This window comes from Leiobunum rupestre, chromosome 7 (assembly GCF_980474605.1).
Source record: "Leiobunum rupestre chromosome 7, qqLeiRupe1.1.hap1, whole genome shotgun sequence".
Lineage (NCBI taxonomy): Eukaryota > Metazoa > Arthropoda > Arachnida > Opiliones > Sclerosomatidae > Leiobunum > Leiobunum rupestre.
Window position 1 is genome coordinate 50,767,523 of NC_143390.1, and position 12,890 is coordinate 50,780,412.

Sequence of the window (12,890 nt, forward strand, 5' to 3'; positions counted from 1 at the left end):
ACTATGCGATATTGATGCCTCGATGCAGCGGGCTCTGGATGTCAAACGCGTTTATACCGTTATTAAAGAATCTTCGCCGAAAGTTTTTTTCGACCGCGTGTACATGTACGCTTCTTCGTCGCGGGTTCCAGTCGAGAACGCAATACGTGTTTTTTCCAAAGAAAACACCGAATTCGATTATTTGGCGGCCTCGGCTAAAGAACTATATCAGCGCTACCTTTCGGTTCGAAATTACGAGTCATCCGGTGAGCTTAAGTGGCGGGAATATTTAGGAGGTCCCTTACCCAAACCAGGATGGAGTTGGTTAAAAGGACGAGTTTTAAGTCCCGAACAACGCGATAATAATTTAAGAATTGTTCATCACGCGCTATTTCTTAACAAACGTATTCATTTGTTCGATCCGCAGATCTCTCCCATGTGTACTTTTTGTAAAAACGCAGAAGAAACATTATCACATATATTATTTGGGTGTAGCATTGTTGAGGCCTGGTGGTCATGGCTATTTAAATATAAACTTTGTTTAAAAGTCGATTATTTTACCAATCCCGGCTTTGTTCGAAATTGTTTTTTTGTTTTTCAAGGTGAATGCCCGATATCTTTAAATTCTCACGAGTTAAAAATAATACATTTCATGGTATCTCTTTTAAAGTATCGTATTCTGGACTGCCGTTCCTTTACTAATTTCAAACAAAACATACCTCTCGTAGTAGTTCAACATAGATTTTATGCAAAAATTAAATGCGAAATACGTAAAACCATTAAAATTTTTAAAGATAAAGATAAAGAATATACTAACATGTTGTCAAAAATATTTTAAGAACTCTAATTTAACAGTGTCAATAGTCTTTAAAAAGCACTCAAGTCGGTTTTAAGGGGTTAACTATTGTTCTTTAATTGCATTCATATATAGGCCTATATCGCATTCCAAGAGTCGGTTTTGGGTTAATATATACAAACGCATTAGAATTCCTGTATTTTTATGGTTGTTGTTATTCTTTTGTTAATATTGGTCTCGCAACTTTTGTAATATACACTAAAAATGTATTTTTTAATGATATAATAAAAAAATCGCCTGTCTAGTAAACAGGAGATCCTGAGTTCAAATCTCGGCGGAGCCTACGGGTTAATGTTTTATTTTATCTTTGCTCGCCATTTTGTCAAATCAGTGATTCAACCGTGTGAGCCGTGGCGCCGTGGCTTAGTTGGTTAAAGCGCCTGTCTAGTAAACAGGAGATCCTGAGTTCGAATCTCGACGGAGCCTACGGGTTGATGTTTTATTTTATCTTTGCTCGCCATTTTTGTCAAATCAGTGATTCAACCGTGTGTGCCGTGGCTTAGTTGGTTAAAGCGCCTGTCTAGTAAACAGGAGATCCTGAGTTCGAATCTCGACGGAGCCTACGGGTTGATGTTTTATTTTATCTTTGCTCGCCATTTTTGTCAAATCAGTGATTCAACCGTGTGTGCCGTGGCTTAGTTGGTTAAAGCGCCTGTCTAGTAAACAGGAGATCCTGAGTTCGAATCTCGACGGAGCCTACGGTTTAATGTTTTATTTTATCTTTGCTCGCCATTTTGGTCAAATCAGTGATTCAACCGTGTGAGCCGTGGCGCCGTGGCTTAGTTGGTTAAAGCACCTGTCTTTAGGTTGGCAGGTTTTATGATTATAAAAGGAGTTATTCTCATCGTTAGGTTATGGGCCTAAAAGCTTAGTTAGCTTACTTTTAAGTTTTGGTGTTGCTGCACGGTGCTCTTTGAAGGTACCGGAGATAATTTGTCTTATTAAACTTAATTTTTCTTTTTCTTTTTACCCCCAAACCCAAGAAAAAGGAAAATTAGGTTTTATTATACTTTATTATTATTGTTAGGCGGTTCAGTTAGGTATTCTTTTGGGAGGTTATTGTTTTGTTTGAGTTACTGGATAGATTAATTTAAGCTAAAATCTTTTATAGTTGCTTTAAAGTTTTATACGCCCTTTGATAGATTTTGAAGGTAGAAATATTATTTATGTTTATCTAATTTCTTTATATATAGATTAAAGTGAATTAGCCAGCTAAAAGCGTGCCAGCCGCTGCGGTTATACGTAAAGTTTATATAAAGTTTGTTTATGCGCATTCTGGCTGTAATTTAAAAAAAAAAATTTGGGTTAACTAGTGAAATAGTATCTTTTAATAAATTTTATGGTTTGTTGGATGAAAAGTTAGGGTAAAGACTAGGATTAGATACCCTTCTATGCTAGCTTATATTGTTTTAAGGAATAATTTTAAAATTAAAGAATTTGGCGGTGTTTTATCCTCCTAGAGGAACTTGTCCTGTAATCGATGTGCCCCGATAAATCTTACCTTGGTTTTTATAAAGTAATTGAGTTTATATACCGTTGTTGTTAGATTACTTAGCTAAATAAATTGTTAGTTTTCGTTATAGATAGGTTGGTTTTGTTACTTCAAATCAAGGTGTAGTTTATGCTAGGGTAGAGATGTGTTACTTTATTTAAGATTTGGATCGTGAATTGAATTTTTATGTGAAAAAGGATTTATTAGTAAATTTTTATTAATAAGATGAGTTGAATCAGGCTCTAGAACATGCACATATCGCCCGTCACTCTAATTTTAATATTAGATAAGTCGTAACAAAGTAGATGTAAGGGAACTTGCATCTAGAGGTTAGAGTAGAGCTTTAAAGCGATTTATTTACATTAAATAGTTCTTTGTATAACGGAGTGCTCTTATAAATATTTTTTAGTTTGAATATTAGGGGGAATTTGGTTGAATAAGCTAATTATTTTTTTTGCTTTATTAATTTTTTTTGAAAAAGTTAGAAAAGTGTGAACTGTGAAGGTGTTGAAAGATTTAGTTAAAAGTAGAATTTTTTGTACCTTTTGTCTCAGGGTAGGTTAAAATTTTAGATATATTTTAGTTTCCCGAATTAGAATGAGTTAGGTACTTAAGTGTTAATTGTGACAAAATTAATAGAATAAGTATTTAGTAGTAAGATGCTATACGAATTTTAGGTTATTTGGTTTCTTTAGAAATTAAAAAGGTAGGTGTTATTCAGGTACAAAGAATAGCAAAAAGTTTGTTAGGGTTAAGCTTAGCATATGATTTTTATATTTTTTGTTAGGGGTAGTTAGTGAGGCTTAATAGTGGCTTGTTGTTTAATAACATTTTTTTGTTAAGAATTGAAGGGTTATAAAGAGAAGATTTTAGTTTTAAAAAATTGTTCATAATGATTTAATTAGTAGAGATAAGAGCTGGTTATTTTTTGGTTAAGTTTTAGTTGAATTAGTTTGGATTTAAGTTTAATAGAGGAACTCGGCAATCATTTACCTTAACTGTTTATCAAAAACATTTCTTTAAGAATGGTTATTTAAAGTAAATTCTGCCCCCTGGTTGTACTAAAGGGCCGCAGTAGCCTGACTGTGCTAAGGTAGCATAATCATTTGGTTTTTAATTGAGATCTGGTATGTCTATCTTTTTTAAATATTTTGAATTTAAATTTTTAGTAAAAATGCTAGAATTAGTCTATGGGACGATAAGACCCTATAAAGCTTAATTTTTTTAGTCTTAAATTTTTTTTCTAGTTTTACAGCTAAGCTAATTATACTGGGGCGGTAGCTAATAAACTTAGTTTAGTTAAAATTAATGAAGATCCATTTTTGGTGAAATAAGACTAAGTTACTTTAGGGATAACAGGATAATATACTTTTGGAGTTCTAATCGAAGAGTATGTTTGTTACCTCGATGTTGAATTAATTAAACTGTAAGATGAAGAAGCTTTACTAGTTAGTCTGTTCGACTATTAAAAAATTACATGATTTGAGTTCAAACCGGTTTAAGCCAGGTTGGTTTCTATCTATAGTTTTTAAAAAGTTTCTTAGTACGAAAGGACCAGAATCTATGAATGATTTATATAATGTTAATTAGTAAAAATTTATTTGGTTAATATGGCAGATTAGTGCGTTGAATTTAAGCTTCATTTATAAGACAGTGTATTTTTTAACAATTTTGTTAATTTTAAGTTATACTTTGATATTAGTGTGTCTTCTCGTAAGTGTCGCTTTTTTTACTTTATTGGAACGTAAGGTATTAGGGTATATTCAGATTCATAAAGGGCCTAATAAGGTGGGCTATATGGGTCTTTTACAGCCTTTTTCGGATGGTTTAAAGTTAATGACTAAAGAGCAGATTTGGCCCTTATATAGTAATAAAATGATTTTTTACTTAAGACCGGTGCTAGGTTTATTTTTAGCCTTAGCTTATTGACCTTTATGTAATTTAGGGGGTACTGTTTTTTTTTATCAGTATGGTTTAATTTATTTTTTAGTTTTATCGAGTTTAGGGGTTTATTCCCTTTTAGGGGCTGGTTTTTATCTTGTCTTGCTGAGACTAACCGTAGTCCCTTTGATTTTGCTGAGGGTGAGTCTGAACTAGTTTCAGGGTTTAATGTGGAGTATGGCTCTGGGGGTTTTGCCTTAATTTTTATTGCAGAATATGGTAATATTATTTTCATAAGTTTGTTAAGTTGTTATTTGTTTTTTAATATAGACTTTTTTTTAGTCTTGTTTGTGGTTATATTTTTCTTTTTGTGAGTGCGGGGTTCTTTTCCCCGTTACCGTTATGACAAGTTAATAATGTTAGCTTGGAGGGGTATTTTGCCTTTGGTTTTGGGGTATTTTGGGTTTTTATACGGAGTCTTGGTATAAGTTTTTTTAATTACTTTGTCAGATAGATTGAGTTAAATTTAGAATTTAAATAGGGCTTAGGTCAGGTAATAGTATTAATAAGAATGTTAATTATCCCTTTATCTCTTTTGCTTATAGGTGTTCTAAAATCTAGTTTTGAATTAAATAAATCATTAGGTTACCTATATTTTGCTTTCAAAGCAAATTGCTTTATTTAGCTAAATGACTAGTTTAGTCTATTATCTTGAATCATTATAACTAGTGGTCTTAATAAGAAGTAGGTGAAGTATCTAATTGTAAAAACTTGTCCTAAATTGAGGTAAGGTTCCTCGATAGGGGAGGCACCAATTCGTGTCAATAGTATAATTAAGGTAATAAAGCTTCAGAATATAATTTGATTAAACGGGTAGAATTGGAGCCCCTGAAAGTTTCTTTTGCTTAGGGGTAGTGTTAATAAGATTAAGATTGAAAGATTAAAGCTAGGACACCTCCTAACTTATTTGGGATTGAACGTAAAATAGCATATGCAAATAAGAAATATCATTCAGGTTGGATATGAGGTGGTGTTACAAGAGGATTAGCTTGGTTAAAGTTTTCAGGGTCATTGAAGAAATTTGGGTCAATAAGGACAATTATAATAAAAATTAAAAGTGTGATTGTATAGCCCAAAATATCTTTAATTGAAAAGTAAGGGTGGAAAGGGATTTTATCTAAATTTCTATTTAATCCTAATGGGTTATTGGAGCCTTTTTGGTGGAGAAAAACAATATGGATAAAAATTAGTGCGGTTAGAATAAAGGGTAGTAAAAAATGTAAGGTGAAAAATCGTGTTAGTGTGGCGTTATCAATTGAAAATCCTCCTCAAATTCAGATTACTAGATTGGGTGCAATATAAGGAATTGCTGAGAATAGGTTTGTGATAACTGTTGCTCCCCAAAAAGATATTTGTCCTCATGGTAAGACATAACCAAGGAATGCTGTTGCTATTAGTAGAAGAAGAATTATAACTCCTGTTATTCATGTAGTTAAGTTTTTGTAAGAAGCATAGTAAATCCCTCGTGCAATATGGATATAAATACATACAAAAAATATTCTCGCGCCGTTGGCGTGAGAAAAACGGAAAAGTCAGCCATAGTTAACATCTCGTATGATATGGGGGATGGAGTTGAAAGCTATGTTAGTATCCGGGGTGTAGTGTATTGCAAGGAAAATACCTGTGATTACTTGAATGGCTAAACAAAGGATAAGGAGTGATCCAAAATTTCATCAATAAGAAATGTTAGAAGGGGCTGGTAAATCGATTAATGCTGAATTTAAAATTTTTAGAATAGGATGTGTCTTTCGTATAGGTGCTGTCTCTCAAATTAGTGAAGAATCCAGGATTATGTCTGCTTTATCAAAGCAGCCCTTTAAGTTTAAGGTACTTCTCTTTAACATTTTGTTTGTGGTTAATGATTCTTTAGAAAGTTGAGCGAAGGGGGCCACTTGTTTGTGTTGTGATTTTTACGATTGTAATTAGAGTGATAAGAAGATACGTTATGATAATTGTTATTCATGCAAGCTGTAATATTAGGGAGTTGATTTTAATAATTGTGATTGTATTTAAAGGGAGATAATTATAGAATATTGAAATAGAGGGGGTTAGTAGGAGTGTTCCTATCAATAGATTTTTATTTTGAGTCGTCGAGATAGGTTCGTTTGGTGAAAGAGAAGCTATGTATAAAAATAAAATAATTAGCCCTCCTAATAGTACTAAGATGATAATGTAACTGATAAGACTTATTTTAGTTAAAAAAAATGCCTTAATTGCTAAACTTACGGTAATAAGAATTAATGCCACAATTAGTGTAATAGGGTGGTTTGAAAACGTAATTAATAGTAGGGTAAAGGTGATAAGGAGGGTAATTAAAACCAGAAAATAGTTAATTTATAATATCAGTTTTGGGGATTGAAGTAATTTTAGATTTTTCTGAGTTTAGCTAAAGGGTCAATTTCCTATTTTGGTTTACAATACCAGTGTTTTTAATAAACTACCAAAGCAGAATTACGGAAAATCTCAATTTTTTTGTTTACTTAGTTTTTTTGTGGGGTTTTATAAGCTTGGTCTTAAGCCGTTCCCACCTGTTATCCATAATTTTAAGATTAGAGTTTCTAATATTAAGTGGTTATCTTCTAGTTGTCAATAGAGTTGGTTACATATTGTTAGATAGCTTAGTCCTTTTTTTATATCTTTTTGTTGTTGTTTGTGAAGGTTGTTTGGGTTTGGGTATTTTGATTAGCATCCTAAAAGGGTTTTGGGGGGAGATATTTAGTATAATGAATTTGTTACAGTGTTAAGGATTTTTTTATGTAGCCTGTTTTTGACCCTCTTTTTGGGTTTGTTAGAGTTTTCCTTCCATTGTACCTAATCTTTTATTCTTAATGGTATGTATAGTTTTCTGTGTATCCTTCGGGGGAATGGGGGACTTTTAGAAGATTTTTTGGTTTAGATAGTTTATTGTATGTTTTTTTTGTTTTTGACGGTTTCGGTTATAGCAGTAAGTTTATTGAGCTCCTATTTTTTATTGTTGAGGGGGGGGGGTGGTGTGTTTCTTTCTCTAAGTCTTGTTCTTATAAATTTCTTATTTTTAAGATTTAGTGTGAATAATTTAATACTTTTTTATATTTTTTTTTGAAGTGTCTTTTGGTCCCTCTTTTAGTTATTGTTGTTGGGTATGGTGCACAACCTGAGAGGGTCGGTGCTGGTCTTTATATGCTATTTTATACTATTTTTGGCTCTTTACCGTTGTTAGTCGGGATTTTATTAATTGGATTAGATGTGGGGAGTTTGGACTATAGTTATTTGTACTACATTAATTGTGTCTTTTATGTAATTATGTTCCCTTTAATTTTCTTTGCTTTTTTGGTTAAGTTGCCTGCATATATGGTGCATTTGTGGCTTCCTAAAGTGATTCAAGCGTGTGAGCCGTGGCGCCGTGGCTTAGTTGGTTAAAGCTCAAGTCTAGTGACCAGGAGATTCTGAGTTCAAATCTCGGCGGAGCCTACGGGTTAATGTTTTATTTTATCTTTGCTTACCATTTTTGTCAAATCAGTGTTTCAACCGTGTGAGCCATGGCGCCGTGGCTTGGTTGGTTAAAGAGCCTGCCTAGTAAACAGGAGATCCTGAGTTCGAATCTCGACGGAGCCTACGGGTTAATGTTTTATTTTATCTTTGCTCGCCATTTTTGTCAAATCAGTGATTCAACCGTGTGAGCCGTGGCGCCGTGGCTTAGTTGGTTAACGCGCCTGTCTAGTAAACAGGAGATGCTGAGTTCAAATCTCGGCGGAGCCTACGGGTTAATGTTTTATTTTATCTTTGCTTACCATTTTTGTCAAATCAGTGTTTCAACCGTGTGAGCCGTGGCGCCGTGGCTTGGTTGGTTAAAGAGCCTGCCTAGTAAACAGGAGATCCTGAGTTCGAATCTCGACGGAGCCTACGGGTTAATGTTTTATTTTATCTTTGCTCGCCATTTTTGTCAAATCAGTGATTCAACCGTGTGAGCCGTGGCGCCGTGGCTTAGTTGGTTAACGCGCCTGTCTAGTAAACAGGAGATGCTGAGTTCGAATCTCGGCGGAGCCTACGGGTTAATGTTTTATTTTATCTTTGCTCGCCATTTTTGTCAAATCAGTGATTCAACCGTGTGAGCCGTGGCGCCGTGGCTTAGTTGGTTAAAGAGCCTGCCTAGTAAACAGGAGATCCTGAGTTCGAATCTCGGCGGAGCCTACGGGTTAATGTTTTATTTTATGTTTGCTCGCCATTTTTGTCAAATCAGTGATTCAACCGTGTGAGCCGTAGCGCCGTGGCTTAGTTGGTTAACGCGCCTGTCTAGTAAACAGGAGATCCTGAGTTTGAATCTCGGCGGAGCCTACGGGTTAATGTTTTATTTTTGCTCGCCATTTTTGTCAAATCAGTGTTTCAACTGTGTGAGCCGTGGCGCCGTGGCTTAGTTGGTTAAAGCGCCTGTCTAGTAAACAGGATATCTTGAGTTCGAATCTCGGCGGAGCCTACGGGTTAATGTTTTATTATATCTTTGCTCGCCATTTTTGTCAAATCAGTGATTCAACCGTGTGAGCCGTGGTGCCGTGGCTTAGTTGGTTAAAGCGCCTGTCTAGTAAACAGGAGATCCTGAGTTCGAATCTCGACGGAGCCTACGGGTTAATGTTTTATTTTATCTTTGCTCGCCATTTTTGTCAAATCAGTGATTCAACCGTGTGAGCCGTGGCGCCGTGGCTTAGTTGGTTAAAGCGCCTGTCTAGTAAACAGAAGATCCTGATCTCGAATCTCGGCGGAGCCTACGGGTTAATGTTTTATTTTTGCTCGCCGTTTTTGTCAAATCAGTGTTTCAACTGTGTGAGCCGTGGCGCCGTGGCTTAGTTGGTTAAAGCGCCTGTCTAGTAAACAGGAGATCCTGAGTTCGAATCTCGGCGGAGCCTACGGGTTAATGTTTTATTTTATCTTTGCTCGCCATTTTTGTCAAATCAGTGATTCAACCGTGTGAGCCGTGGCGCAGTGGCTTAGTTGGTTAAAGCGCCTGTCTAGTAAACAGGAGATCCTGAGTTCGAATCTCGGCGGAGCCTACGGGTTAATGTTTTATTTTATCTTTGCTCGCCATTTTTGTCAAATCAGTGATTCAACCGTGTGAGCCGTGGCGCCGTGGCTTAGTTGGTTAAAGCGCCTGTCTAGTAAACAGAAGATCCTGATCTCGAATCTCGGCGGAGCCTACGGGTTAATGTTTTATTTTATCTTTGCTCGTAATTTTTGTCAAATCTGTGATTCAACCGTGTGAGCCGTGGCGCCGTGGCTTAGTTGGTTAACGCGCCTGTCTAGTAAACAGGAGATCCTGAGTTCGAATCTGGGCGGAGCCTACGGGTTAATGTTTATTTTAACTTTGCTCGCCATTTTAGTCAAATCAGTGATTCAACCGTGTGAGCCGTGGCGACGTGGTTTAGTTGGTTAAAGCGCCTGTCTAGTAAACAGGAGATCCTGAGCTCGAATCTCGGCGGAGCCTACGGGTTAATGTTTTATTTTATCTTTGCTCGTAATTTTTGTCAAATCTGTGATTCAACCGTGTGAGCCGTGGCGCCGTGGCTTAGTTGGTTAAAGCGCCTGTCTAGTAAACAGGAGATCCTGAGTTCGAATCTCGGCGGAGCCTGCGGGTTAATGTTTATTTTATCTTTGCTCGCCATTTTGGTCAAATCAGTGATTCAACCGTGTGAGCCGTCTTGCCGTGGCTTAGTTGGTTAAAGCGCCTGTCTAGTAAACAGGAGATCCTGAGTTCGAATCTCGGCGGAGCCAACGGGTTAATGTTTTATTTTATCTTTGCTCGCCATTTTTGTCAAATCAGTGATTCAACCGTGTGAGCCGTGGCGCCGTGGCTTGGTTGGTTAAAGCGCCTGTCTAGTAAACAGGAGATCCTGATCTCGAATCTCGGCGGAGCCTACGGGTTAATGTTTTATTTTATCTTTGCTCGTAATTTTTGTCAAATCAGTGATTCAACCGTGTGAGCCGTGGCGCCGTGGCTTAGTTGGTAAACGCGCCTGTCTAGTAAACAGGAGATCCTGAGTTCGAATCTCGGCGGAGCCTACGGGTTAATGTTTATTTTAACTTTGCTCGCCATTTTAGTCAAATCAGTGATTCAACCGTGTGAGCCGTGGCGCCGTGGCTTAGTTGGTTAACGCGCCTGTCTAGTAAACAGGAGATCCTGAGTTCGAATCTCGGCGGAGCCTACGGGTTAATGTTTATTTTAACTTTGCTCGCCATTTTAGTCAAATCAGTGATTCAACCGTGTGAGCCGTGGCGACGTGGTTTAGTTGGTTAAAGCGCCTGTCTAGTAAACAGGAGATCCTGAGCTCGAATCTCGGCGGAGCCTACGGGTTAATGTTTTATTTTATCTTTGCTCGTAATTTTTGTCAAATCTGTGATTCAACCGTGTGAGCCGTGGCGCCGTGGCTTAGTTGGTTAAAGCGCCTGTCTAGTAAACAGGAGATCCTGAGTTCGAATCTCGGCGGAGCCTGCGGGTTAATGTTTATTTTATCTTTGCTCGCCATTTTTGTCAAATCAGTGATTCAACCGTGTGAGCCGTCTTGCCGTGGCTTAGTTGGTTAAAGCGCCTGTCTAGTAAACAGGAGATCCTGAGTTCGAATCTCGGCGGAGCCAACGGGTTAATGTTTTATTTTATCTTTGCTCGCCATTTTTGTCAAATCAGTGATTCAACCGTGTGAGCCGTGGCGCCGTGGCTTAGTTGGTTAAAGCGCCTGTCTAGTAAACAGGAGATCCTGATCTCGAATCTCGGCGGAGCCTACGGGTTAATGTTTTATTTTATCTTTGCTCGTAATTTTTGTCAAATCAGTGATTCAACCGTGTGAGCCGTGGCGCCGTGGCTTAGTTGGTTAAAGCGCCTGTCTAGTAAACAGGAGATCCTGAGCTCGAATCTCGGCGGAACCTACGGGTTAATGTTTTATTTTTCCTCGCCATTTTAGTCAAATCTGTGATTCAACCGTGTGAGCTGTGGCGTCGTGGCTTAGTTGGTTAAAGCGCCTGTCTAGTAAACAGGAGATCCTGAGTTCGAATCTCGGCGGAGCCTACGCGTTTATGTTTTATTATATCTTTGCTCGCCATTTTTGTCAAATCAGTGATTCAACCGTGTGAGCCGTGGCGCCGTGGCTTAGTTGGTTAAAGCGCCTGTCTAGTAAACAGGAGATCCTGAGTTCGAATCTCGGCGGAGCCTACGGGTTAATGTTTATTTTATCTTTGCTCGCCATTTTAGTCAAATCAGTGATTCAACCGTGTGAGCCGTGGCGCCGTGGCTTAGTTGGTTAAAGCGCCTGTCTACTAAACAGGAGATCCTGATCTCGAATCTCGGCGGAGCCTACGGGTTGATGTTTTATTTTATCTTTGCTCGTAATTTTTGTCAAATCTGTGATTCAACCGTGTGAGCCGCGGCGCCGTGGCTTAGTTGGTTAAAGCGCCTGTCTAGTAAACAGGAGATCCTGAGCTCGAATCTCGGCGGAGCCTACGCGTTAATGTTTTATTTTATCTTTGCTCGCCATTTTTGTCAAATCAGTGATTCAACCGTGTGAGCCGTGGCGACGTGGTTAAGTTGGTTAAAGCGCCTGTCTAGTACACAGGAGATCCTGAGCTCGAATCTCGGCAGAACCTACGGGTTAATATTTTATTTTATCTTTGCTCGCCATTTTTGTCAAGTCAGTCATTCAACCATACGAGCCGTGGCGCCGTTGTTGGTTAAAGCGCCTGTCTAGTAAACAGGAGATCCTGAGTTCGAATCTCGGCGGAGCCTACGCGTTAATGTTTTATTTTATCTTTGCTCGCCATTTTTGTCAAATCAGTGATTCAACCGTGTGAGCCGTGGTGCCGTGGCTTAGTTGGTTAAAGCGCCTGTCTAGTAACCAGGAGATCCTGAGTTCGAATCTCGGCGGAGCCTACGGGTTAATGTTTTATTTTATCTTTGCTCGCCATTTTTGTCAAATCAGTTATTCAACCGTGTGCGCCGTGGCGCCGTGGCTTAGTTGGTTAAAGCGTCTGTCTAGTAAACAGGAGATCCTGAGTTCGAATCTCGGCGGAGCCTACGGGTTAATGTTTATTTTATCTTTGCTCGCCATTTCAGTGAAATCAGTGATTCAACCGTGTGAGCGGTGGTGCCGTGGCTTAGTTGGTTAAAGCGCCTGTCTAGTAAACAGGAGATCCTGAGTTCGAATCTCGGCGGAGCCTACGGTTTAATGTTTTATTTTATCTTTGCTCGTAATTTTTGTCAAATCAGTGATTCAACCGTGTGAGCCGTGGCGCCGTGGCTTAGTTGGTAAACGCGCCTGTCTAGTAAACAGGAGATCCTGAGTTCGAATCTCGGCGGAGCCTACGGGTTAATGTTTATTTTAACTTTGCTCGCCATTTTAGTCAAATCAGTGATTCAACCGTGTGAGCCGTGGCGCCGTGGCTTAGTTGGTTAACGCGCCTGTCTAGTAAACAGGAGATCCTGAGTTCGAATCTCGGCGGAGCCTACGGGTTAATGTTTATTTTAACTTTGCTCGCCATTTTAGTCAAATCAGTGATTCAACCGTGTGAGCCGTGGCGACGTGGTTTAGTTGGTTAAAGCGCCTGTCTAGTAAACAGGAGATCCTGAGCTCGAATCTCGGCGGAGCCTACGGGTTAATGTTTTAT

The 12,890-nt window shown here is 38.3% G+C and overlaps 13 non-coding genes across 13 annotated transcripts; all 13 read left to right on the forward strand.

Annotated features, from left to right (window-relative positions):
- Positions 1 to 1,187: 1,187 nt before the first annotated feature.
- TRNAT-AGU (transfer RNA threonine (anticodon AGU)) lies at positions 1,188 to 1,261 on the forward strand. The gene has a single exon. It is a non-coding gene; the product is annotated as a tRNA-Thr (tRNA).
- Positions 1,262 to 9,074: 7,813 nt separating this feature from the next.
- On the forward strand, positions 9,075 to 9,148 carry TRNAT-AGU (transfer RNA threonine (anticodon AGU)). Its single transcript has one exon. It is a non-coding gene; the product is annotated as a tRNA-Thr (tRNA).
- Positions 9,149 to 9,218: 70 nt separating this feature from the next.
- On the forward strand, positions 9,219 to 9,292 carry TRNAT-AGU (transfer RNA threonine (anticodon AGU)). Its single transcript has one exon. It is a non-coding gene; the product is annotated as a tRNA-Thr (tRNA).
- A 501-nt stretch (positions 9,293 to 9,793) lies between these two features.
- On the forward strand, positions 9,794 to 9,867 carry TRNAT-AGU (transfer RNA threonine (anticodon AGU)). The gene has a single exon. It is a non-coding gene; the product is annotated as a tRNA-Thr (tRNA).
- A 67-nt stretch (positions 9,868 to 9,934) lies between these two features.
- On the forward strand, positions 9,935 to 10,010 carry TRNAT-AGU (transfer RNA threonine (anticodon AGU)). Its single transcript has one exon. It is a non-coding gene; the product is annotated as a tRNA-Thr (tRNA).
- Positions 10,011 to 10,224: 214 nt separating this feature from the next.
- On the forward strand, positions 10,225 to 10,298 carry TRNAT-AGU (transfer RNA threonine (anticodon AGU)). Its single transcript has one exon. It is a non-coding gene; the product is annotated as a tRNA-Thr (tRNA).
- Positions 10,299 to 10,654: 356 nt separating this feature from the next.
- On the forward strand, positions 10,655 to 10,728 carry TRNAT-AGU (transfer RNA threonine (anticodon AGU)). The gene has a single exon. It is a non-coding gene; the product is annotated as a tRNA-Thr (tRNA).
- Positions 10,729 to 10,795: 67 nt separating this feature from the next.
- TRNAT-AGU (transfer RNA threonine (anticodon AGU)) lies at positions 10,796 to 10,871 on the forward strand. Its single transcript has one exon. It is a non-coding gene; the product is annotated as a tRNA-Thr (tRNA).
- Positions 10,872 to 11,224: 353 nt separating this feature from the next.
- Positions 11,225 to 11,298, forward strand: TRNAT-AGU (transfer RNA threonine (anticodon AGU)). Its single transcript has one exon. It is a non-coding gene; the product is annotated as a tRNA-Thr (tRNA).
- A 70-nt stretch (positions 11,299 to 11,368) lies between these two features.
- TRNAT-AGU (transfer RNA threonine (anticodon AGU)) lies at positions 11,369 to 11,442 on the forward strand. The gene has a single exon. It is a non-coding gene; the product is annotated as a tRNA-Thr (tRNA).
- Positions 11,443 to 12,226: 784 nt separating this feature from the next.
- Positions 12,227 to 12,300, forward strand: TRNAT-AGU (transfer RNA threonine (anticodon AGU)). The gene has a single exon. It is a non-coding gene; the product is annotated as a tRNA-Thr (tRNA).
- A 69-nt stretch (positions 12,301 to 12,369) lies between these two features.
- TRNAT-AGU (transfer RNA threonine (anticodon AGU)) lies at positions 12,370 to 12,443 on the forward strand. The gene has a single exon. It is a non-coding gene; the product is annotated as a tRNA-Thr (tRNA).
- A 70-nt stretch (positions 12,444 to 12,513) lies between these two features.
- On the forward strand, positions 12,514 to 12,587 carry TRNAT-AGU (transfer RNA threonine (anticodon AGU)). Its single transcript has one exon. It is a non-coding gene; the product is annotated as a tRNA-Thr (tRNA).
- Positions 12,588 to 12,890: the final 303 nt, after the last annotated feature.